The sequence below is a fragment of the Erpetoichthys calabaricus genome, chromosome 7 (assembly GCF_900747795.2).
Source record: "Erpetoichthys calabaricus chromosome 7, fErpCal1.3, whole genome shotgun sequence".
Lineage (NCBI taxonomy): Eukaryota > Metazoa > Chordata > Cladistia > Polypteriformes > Polypteridae > Erpetoichthys > Erpetoichthys calabaricus.
The window spans coordinates 187,139,294-187,148,730 of record NC_041400.2 but is presented as its reverse complement, the minus strand read 5'-3'; the positions used below and the strand labels follow the sequence as shown (position 1 = coordinate 187,148,730).

Sequence of the window (9,437 nt, the reverse complement as noted above, 5' to 3'; positions counted from 1 at the left end):
GCCCTCCAACTACAAGGCTGCAGGTTTGGGGATCTTTAGTTCTTGACATCAGTGAAGTTGTGCTGCCCTATAGTTTTGAATTACTTTAGGGTGGTGATCGCCATACAAGGCACTATGTGTTGAATGGGTGGAGTGTAGTGGAGTGTAGAATAATGCAAGTCATACTACTTGCTATGTATTGTATGCACTGTGCTGTAGGGATTCAGAAAGCATGTAAACATTTACAGCACATTTATCACATTAATGTAATATCTGGCCATTGAAACATGATTTCACAGAAAAACAAAAAGTCATCGTTAATTGTACATAAACATTTACTGTATATAATACAATTTTTAACCTGTACATTTTTCGTAACTCTCTTTCATGTCCCCTTATCTCCAGCACTCAGTTACAGCAGCAATGTTAAGCATACTGTACACTGAAATACATGTAGCTCAGTAGTAACAATAGATTCAAGTTAAATGTTTACATTTGTATGTTAGCTATTTGCAACTGTTACATAAAAATCCCTACAGATACATCGAAAAAGAATGATCACGGTTTTGTCCTTTACTCAAACAACAGCTTACAGATGTAACAATAATTTTGAGAGCAGAGAAAAAATAAATCAATAACTTTCAAAGGAAAAGTAGACGTTACACATAACAACCCTCTCAAATATAGCAGGTGACATCAGCCGTCAAAGCAGCACAATGACTTTGATTCCTTTTCCCTGGTGTCAGATAACGACGTGATCGCCCAGATACAGATATGCTATACGTTTAACAGGAATGAGCGTTTAAGTCTAAAGGGTTTGTCACCAAGAGCACAACACAAATAAATAAACACCTTTTCATTTTATTCACATGAGACCCTATTAATGTACAAATACCAAAATTAAGCACAGTAATGCATTTTTCGAAGCTCACAGTGTACGATATCCCTTTTTTACTTGGACTCTTTTTATTCACATAAACATGAGCCCTCATGGACGCTGCCCAGACCGCTGCTCAGCCTACTTTGTATTTCTAGTTGCCTTTGTTGTTTCCTCTCCCCATCCCAAACTGCTAAACCAATATTGACCAAATATGAGTGTGAATGTGTGGGTGTGAGTGTGAGTGGACAGGCGTCCCGCAGGGTTTGTTCTTGCATCGCACCTCCTGATGCTGGCATAGAGATATAGGAAAACAGAATGTACAAGCAGCTCTGTTTTAATGTAAATTTCTTTATAGTCTTTATATATAGTTTTATATATCATTTTCCACTTACAAAATTGTAGCGACTGATCAGTAATATTCACCTAGATTAGGGGTTCGAGACCTGGTGTATGAGACGGGGTGCGACAAAGAGGAAGGTTCCAAAATTGAGTGAGGTGCATTGTCCAACTTTATCAAGGTCCAGTTGGTGTCTGGCAGTACGCCGTCATTTGTATGTCATTTAGTAGTTAGTGCTCCTGTTCTTTGATAGGAAAAGAATCAAGCATTACATACACAATTGTCACCTAGAATGAGGTGCAGACGTGCCTGTTTGCTCAGCTTCCTTGCTCTGGGTGGAGCATCTGTAAAAGCCAAGGATGGCGTGCCATGTCAAGTGATCTGGAGGTGCATGAGAGAGAAAGGAGGACCAGAGAAGCATTTGAGGATGGTCCAGGATGCATATGAGGGGGGTCAGGACATGGGTTAGAAGCAGTTTTAAGGTAAGAAGAAAAACACCAATTACAGGAGGTCTGTACCAGGGCCCTTGTACCTCTTTGATCTGGTTATAGAGGTGTTGACTCGTGGGAAGAAGGACCAACCTCACTGGTGCAGACTTTTTGCTGATGACATTGTGTTGTGTAGCACCAGAAAAGAGGAAATGGAGAGGAAGTTAGATAAAGGACTGAAGATAAATAGGAAGATGGCAGAATATATGAGGCCTAATGTTGATCAGGATTCAGAGGTCAGCCTGCAGGGAAAGCTACTGAAAAGACCGGAAATCTTTAACACTAGAATCCCTGAAGCCTACGAAAAAACTCGTAATCCCGGCCCACCTTAAATCCCTTCGCACCTCTCAATCATCGTCTTTTGTGTTGTAAATGTGTCGATCAGCACAAGCAGCAAGCAGCCTGCTATCCAAACCCACCACCGGAGCTCATCTTGGGGAAAAAAAGTTCTACCCAGCTTAACTCTTTTAGAGCTAATTTTTTTTTGTTTCTTTTCTCCCAGGGCTGAATATTTTTCCAAAAACTAACTTTTTTAAAAAAAGAACATAAAGCAATTGTTTAACATCAAATCAGCAAAAAATATTTACTTTTGACAAATGTTACTGTCTTGCATGTTGTATGAGCCTGCATACTCTATGATTTCACAGACATGTTACACAGCAAAGTCCTGCGGTATGATATCGCTCAAAGCAGCCAATTGCATGCATTGCCACATTGCACTGCTTACAATACGTGTTGTACTGGTGCTTCCTTTTCAATTGTCTGTTGCTGCACTTTCTCACATATATTGTTAGTGTGTCCTGTAGAGTGACAAGTCAACCGTTTAACATCGTGCCATGCCAATGCCACCAAGTTTTCCGCCGGCATGAAAACCGTATTGTCACCTCTTTTCCTCTTCAGCCTGTCTGGCATCAGCTGTGAAGCCATGTGTCTCCTGTTCACCCTCACTGTGCCACAAGCTCCAATTCCCCTGCTCTGTAGCTCCATGAACAATTCTGGGCATATATAAAAATTGTCCAAATGTACACAACATGACCCAAATGTTCATAGTCCGGAAGCAACTGACTTGTCAAGAGACAGTTCTCTCTTTGAAAGAAATACTTTCCTGTCTATGTAATTACTTTCAGGAAGAAATCAGTGTTTGCTTCTGCCAGTACAAAATCCTTTATGCCATACTTTGTTGGCTTGTCTGACATATATTATCAGAAAAAAAGGTGTCCCTTTTATTTTATCATAGATTCATGCACAGACAAATCACGGCCAGGCTGATAAAATTGTTTCTATGTTGGTTCCACAATGTCAAGCAGGGGCTGAACTTTATACATGGGGTTATAGCCTGGCTCACCCCTTGGGATTTGCTTCTGGTTATCACAGAAGTGACTAAAACTTTGCAGCAGCACGTACCTATCACACGGCATAACCTGTTAAAGCCACCAGGGGACAAAGCAATTTTGGACCAATGCTCCCTGAAGTTATATCACCAGTCCAGTCCCATCTCTATTTGTAATGCCACAAAACCCTTCATCTTGTCTTTTGCTGTGGGTTTCGACTTTGAAAAACGAGAATGCGGTGCAAGTGCAGCCCGCGATTCAAAAAATTGCTCTGCATACCTAATTGTGTCGTCTGACAGTAGCTGAAAAGCAGCATCAGGAGAGAGCAGCCTGAAGTAGTCCAGCGGCTGGTAATCTGTCGTGTCCAACAGAAAGCCATGATGTCTTGTCAAGTCCAGTAGCCAGTTTGGCTCCCACGGATCAAAGTCTGGGTATTCCTCCCACACGAACCTTGCCGTTGGTGCGTCAGCTGCGCGAATGCGCTAAGCTGGCAGCTGATCAGCTGGGGTGGCATCGGCTGGTGTCTGATCAGCTGATGCCAGTTTCTCACTCTCTTGCTCGATCTCCTGATTACTGTCAACAAAATCAGATTCTGAAAAACCAGAGTCCGACTCAGCGATAATGCGCAGAACATCGTCTGCTGAGTATCTTCTTTTCTGCACTTGCTTCGCTCCCTCGTGAGATGTCGATGCCATCTTGCCTTTGTTTACATTTGTTTACATTTCGTAACCCACGCACACGCAAGGATTAGATGCCAAGTCAGTGAGTCTAACATTCCTCCGAGCAGAGAGGGAATGCCTGTGACGTAACAGTGAGTTTTGTCGCTATTAACAGCTGACTGTCGCCCTCAACCCCTCCTGTCGACAAAAGTCGACATCTGCCCTAAAAGAGTTAAGTCTTCTTTATCTGTGTGTGAGATCCTTGAGTTGCATAGGATAAACAATATATCGTTATTTGGAATACATGCATTTCGTGTGTGTTCCGCATCTACAACAATCTGGGTAAGTGTAGGATGACAGGAAATGCGAGAAATGCAAGAAACGTTGAACAAATACCTAAACTTTTTTCAAGTTATAGTACTAATGACAACATTTTGACATGGAGTGTATAATGTGTGCAACTCAAGGACCTCACACTCAGATTAAGAAGACTTGAGCTGGGAGACCTTTTTGCTGAAGATGAGCTCTGACAGTGGAGAGGATGGGATAGCAGGCTGCTTGCTGCTTGTGCTGATTGACATATTTACAACACAAAAGACGCTGATGGAAAGGTACGAAGGGATTTAAGGTGGGCCAGGATTACAAGGTTTTCCGTAGGCTTCAGGGATTCTAGTGTTAAATACCTAGGATCAGTGGTAGGCCAAGGTGAAGAATTAGATGCAGAGATTACCCATAGAGTGCAGTGTGGATGGAACAATGAGAAGAAGGGTGATCAAAGAATTACGGTGAAGGTTAAAGGTCAGGTTTATAAGACAGTGGTAAGACCAGCAATGATGTATGGAGTTGAGACATGGACAGTAAAGGGAGCGCAGCAGGAGAAGAAGTTGAATGTGGAGAGGGATGTGTGGAGTTACACAATAAGACAGAATAAGAAACGAAACAATAAGAGGTACAACAAAAGTGGGAGAGACATCTTAGAAAGTATAGGAAAGCAGGTTGAATTTGTGAGCATAAGGACGTGGAGAAACAGTATAAAGCCTTGGAACATTGCCCGGCACACCTCTGAAGCCAATGAACGGATGGAAGATGTCGCCACCTGTTACTGAGAATGGTTTCCACATCTACATTGTCGCCATCGACAAACTCCACTTCTTGGGCTCCCACTCCAGGACCGGGTCTTGTCACTGGCTTCACTCGTCTTTGTACTATCTGCAGAATAAGCCAACATTAAGCAAAGCTATTTCTCCTACGTAATTTCTATATGAATACCGAGGGGTATCATCTTTTATGTTACATCTATATAGATTTGGGTTAAATAACACACCGCAATCACAAACAGACTCATTCCCTATGGAGCGAACACTCCTTGCAGGACACAGAAGTGGTGTGGACATGTGATGGATTTGTGGGCATAAGAGTGATGGGAATGGAAGTACAGAAGAAGAGAATGCGGAGGTGGATGGACAAAGTAAAGGAAGATGTGAAGGAAAAAGGTCTGACTGGCAAGGAGGTGAAGGACCGATCTGTTTGGAGAAGGTTGATCAAAGACATCAACCCCTCATAGAAGTGGGAAAAGGACGAAGAAGAAGAAGAAGGAGAAGACTTCAAGGATTATTGCACAAACATTGATGTGCAGTATTGCTGCTAATGTATAAACTGTATAAAAGAAACCTTGTTTTTTAAATCTTCAAATGAATTTGCTTCCAATCCGTTAAATACCGCAATCATTGACAAATATTATAGAAAGGTATTGCCTTTGAGTTAAAGGTTGGCTGAGAGTGACTCAAAATGTGCAATTACTTTATTATTGCCAGACATGAGGGCAAAACATTTTTCTTGTCTTATGTCAGTTGTATTTTTGTCCTTCTTATTTTTAAAACTTTTAGTTATTAACCTTACTTTCTGTTAATAAATGTGACGGGGGAGTTGTCATTCTAGCAGCATCTGTGCTTAAGATCTTGTATTCTGTATGTCACACCAAGGTGAGTTACAAAGTTGAGGAGAATGATGTGTCCAAAAGAAGTTGTAAATCATTCTTCTATTAATTCTAATGACTAAAGCAATTCCTTAACTAAATCACAGGTGGGCTTATTATTGCTACACTCTTGTCATTTAAAAAAAGAGAATGAGATGGTCTTACATGCTTTTTTTCACGCTTACTGTCACTCTTAAAGAAAATGGTGCCGCCAAGGTTCACTTAGATGACCAATTCTTGAGCTGCAAACCTCATACGGTACAGGCAGGCAGTTCCATTTAGGTGTGGCTTCCACGAATCCTCATTCTCCACCGTCTGTTTGAATTGTTGTCTGTTGTCCACCACATTATGGTCAGTCTCAAAAAACTTCTTAATGAATAATGCAGAGCCATAGGTGGTGTTTCTTTGTGTTATGGCCTCCCAACTAGTTGTGTTCTTTCAGGCCTTTTTAGGTAGGCTATCTTTCAACCACTTCCTCTGGCCACCTGAGGTTCTATCATCTTGGTTTTGGTGATAGTAAAGGATTTGTTTGCAGAAATTGAAGTCAGGTATTTTGATGCAGTGGCTTGTCCAGTGGAGTTAATCCTGCAAGAGTAATTACTGCATATGAGCAGTTACTGTGAGCTAGCGGCCAGTAAACAACATCAAGATTACAGGTTCAAGTTCTAACAGAAGTTCATGGAGTGAAACCTAATCAAGAACTGTAACTTGTCTGTTACGTAGATTGTATACAAGGCTGGATTCTAGAAGAGCATTGGAACCACACCTCTAAAGCTTTGGAGACCTGTGCCTCATAGTTTCAGTGTAGTCTTTGGAGCACTTTGGTTATTCAAATTCCTTAGGCTACGTTCACATTACAAGCCTCATTTCTCAATTCCGATTTTTGGCTCAGATCGGATTTGCCTGTCTCGATAGTTCACATTTATAAGTATAAGTGATCAGCAGGTCAGGTCAGGTTGGAGAGTTTGCACTGGTACAGCTTGTTGTTGCACCCACCATATGACAAAACAGCTCGGGATCCTGGTTGGCAACTCCCCCAGCAAAGACACACAGTCCAATCCCACCCTCAGGAAATGACAATCTATAGTGTGATGTGGGCGTCCCCTTCGTTTGGTCCAGCCACTTGGGTCCTCAACAATGAGGATCCTGTAAGTTGGATCACCCTTGGCACATCGCACCACATGACCATAGTGCTGTAACTGACGCACTCTCACAATGCAAGTAATGTGCCTCATTCGGTACTCCTTGAGCAACCGTTCATTCAACACAAAGTCAAACCAGCGGTACCAAGAGACACAGTACCAATGGAGACCAGTCTTCATCTCATGTCACTGGATAGCGTCCATGTCTCACAACCATATAGGGAGCACCAGGACTCTAAAGACTTGGACCTTTGTTCTTTTGCAGAGATATCGGGAGCGCCAAACACCCTTTTCCAGAGACCTCAAGACCCCCCATGCTCTCCCAATCCATCTACTGACTTCATAGGAAGAGTCATCAGAGACATGAATATCACTGTTGAGGTAAGCAAACCTCTCGATGAGGTCGACACTCTCTCTACAGACAGACACGCTGCTGATGGCTGTGCCCAATAGGTCAGGATCTTGGATATTGTGACAATCCAACTCCTCGCTCAGTCTCTCGAGAGCATCAATCAGAGTCTCCATTGACTCCATTTACAGTCAAGATCAGTGAAATGTTCTTCATCAACAGATGCCCCGTGGACGCTAGACCCCACAACCTTGTCCAACACCCAGTCCATGGACTGCATGGACAAGTGACTGGCTGTATCTAAATATAATGTGAGCTCATCTGTCCTCTGAAATAGCACATATGTGTACATTTATATGCTTGTGGATGGGTCATTTGCGTCACCAACAACAGAAAGCTTCATATGTGTGAGACAACTCGTTTTACTAAAACCGACAAAATGAGCACGCTAGTAGCTAGTGTATGGATCAGTTTTGCTCTGGAGGATGACAAACAGTTTGTCAGCTGTACACGATTAGGTCAAGGAAGTGAAGAAAATACCAGACAGCTCTCTTTTTCTTTTTTTGCAGGTATTGCTGGCGCTGCTGTCCCAAGAGATGTGTGGGAACGAGAAAGGAGCCAGCAATGGTGGGACCGTGACAGTTGTCACAGCTATAGCTTTCCTCTAATGGTGCCAGTACCCTTGCATATATTCAAAAAATCCGCATGAATTCCGATCTGACCATTCTCATTCATGTAACATGGACAGAAATCAGATACATATCTGATCTGGGACTGCATATAAAAGTGGCTCAAATCTGATTATAAAGGATCGGATTTCTGCGCCCACATTAAGGAAAAATTTAAGGATTTGAGTCATTTCAGTTTGGTAAAGTGAACATAGCCATAGACATGCATATTAATGAATGAGTTTGCCCATTTTGAATACACTACTGGTCAAATGTTTTAGAACACCTCAGTTTTTCTTCAAATTTAATCATCTGAAATGCAATGAATGACCTAAATGGTGAAAAGGTAAGCTGTAAATTGCCAGAGGTTTATATTTAAAATTTAACTTAGCAATAACTAAAAAAACAGAAATTTCAGAATATTACAAATGGCCTTCTTTAGGGAACAACTAATAGGTTACAATCTACAGATGTTCTGCAGCAATTAAAGTACACTAAGCCTTGCACGTTGAAGCAAACAATTTGCACAGGTGTCCCAACTTGTACTGATTACTTAAAAAGCCACAGTGTGTCTTAAAGCAGAGGTGGAACAGACTGTGTTACTACACCCTCTGAAGTCCTACTTTGACAATATTCCAGTGATAATAACAAGAAAACGGCGTTTAACAAATGAAATGAGTCAGAGCGTTATTACCCTTAGAAGTGTAGACCTTTCATTTATCCATTGGTGTCCTACACAATCCAAAGGCAATTTGAAGATGGAAGAAACTCTAATAGGCAGAGATCTGGCAGACTTAAAGTTACAAGCCAATCAGAAGATGAGTTTCTGAGGGTCACCAGCTTGAGTGATCACAGGCGCCTCATAGCTCAACAGCTTCAAGCACAGCTTAACAGTGCAGGTCGAGTGTCAATTTCTGCTGTGAAGAGGGCACTTTGTGCTGCAGGTCTGACAAGGAAAGTGACAATAAGAAAGCCATTTGTCCATAAAGGACAAATATGGCCTTGAAATACCAGCTGTGAACTATTGCAGACTGGAGAAAAGTCTGATGGACCAATAAATCAAAATTTGAAATTTTCGGTTTATCATGCAGGGTGTTTGTATGCCATCGAGTTGGTGAAAGGATGGTTGTTCAGCATGTGACACCAACTGTGAAACATGGAGAAGGAAGTATGATGGTCTGGGGTTCTTTTGCTATAGCAGAGTTAGTGACTTGCATCAGCGTCTTTTGTTTTGTAAATGTGTCGATCAGCACAAGCAGCAAGCAGCCTGCTATCCCATCTGCCCCCTTGACGGACCTCAGCTGGGGCAAAAAGTTCTCCCAGCTCAAGCCAATGCTCCTTATCTGCATGTGAGATCTGGAGTTGTATAGTAAATAATCGAGTATATTGTTATTTGGAATACATGCATTTCAGGTGTGCTTCGTGTCTACAAAGATCTGGGTAAGTGTAGGATGAAAGGAAATGCAAGGCAAGAAATGCTGAACACATACCTAAAACAGCAACATATTTTACACTAATAATGATGTGAAGTGTATAATGTTTGAAGACTTTAGTCCAAATATCTGATAAACACATACACTTTTACTCAAGAATATAACCAAAGAAAAAAAAAGCATTCACATTTCCTTT

The 9,437-nt window shown here is 41.7% G+C and overlaps 1 long non-coding RNA gene across 1 annotated transcript; it reads right to left on the bottom strand.

The window, feature by feature from the left end:
- Positions 1-296: 296 nt before the first annotated feature.
- On the bottom strand, positions 297-9,247 carry LOC127528829 (uncharacterized). The gene is made up of 2 exons (XR_007935436.1): positions 9,105-9,247; positions 297-2,111 (listed from the first exon to the last, which is right to left on the bottom strand). It is a non-coding gene; the product is annotated as an uncharacterized LOC127528829 (long non-coding RNA).
- Positions 9,248-9,437: the final 190 nt, after the last annotated feature.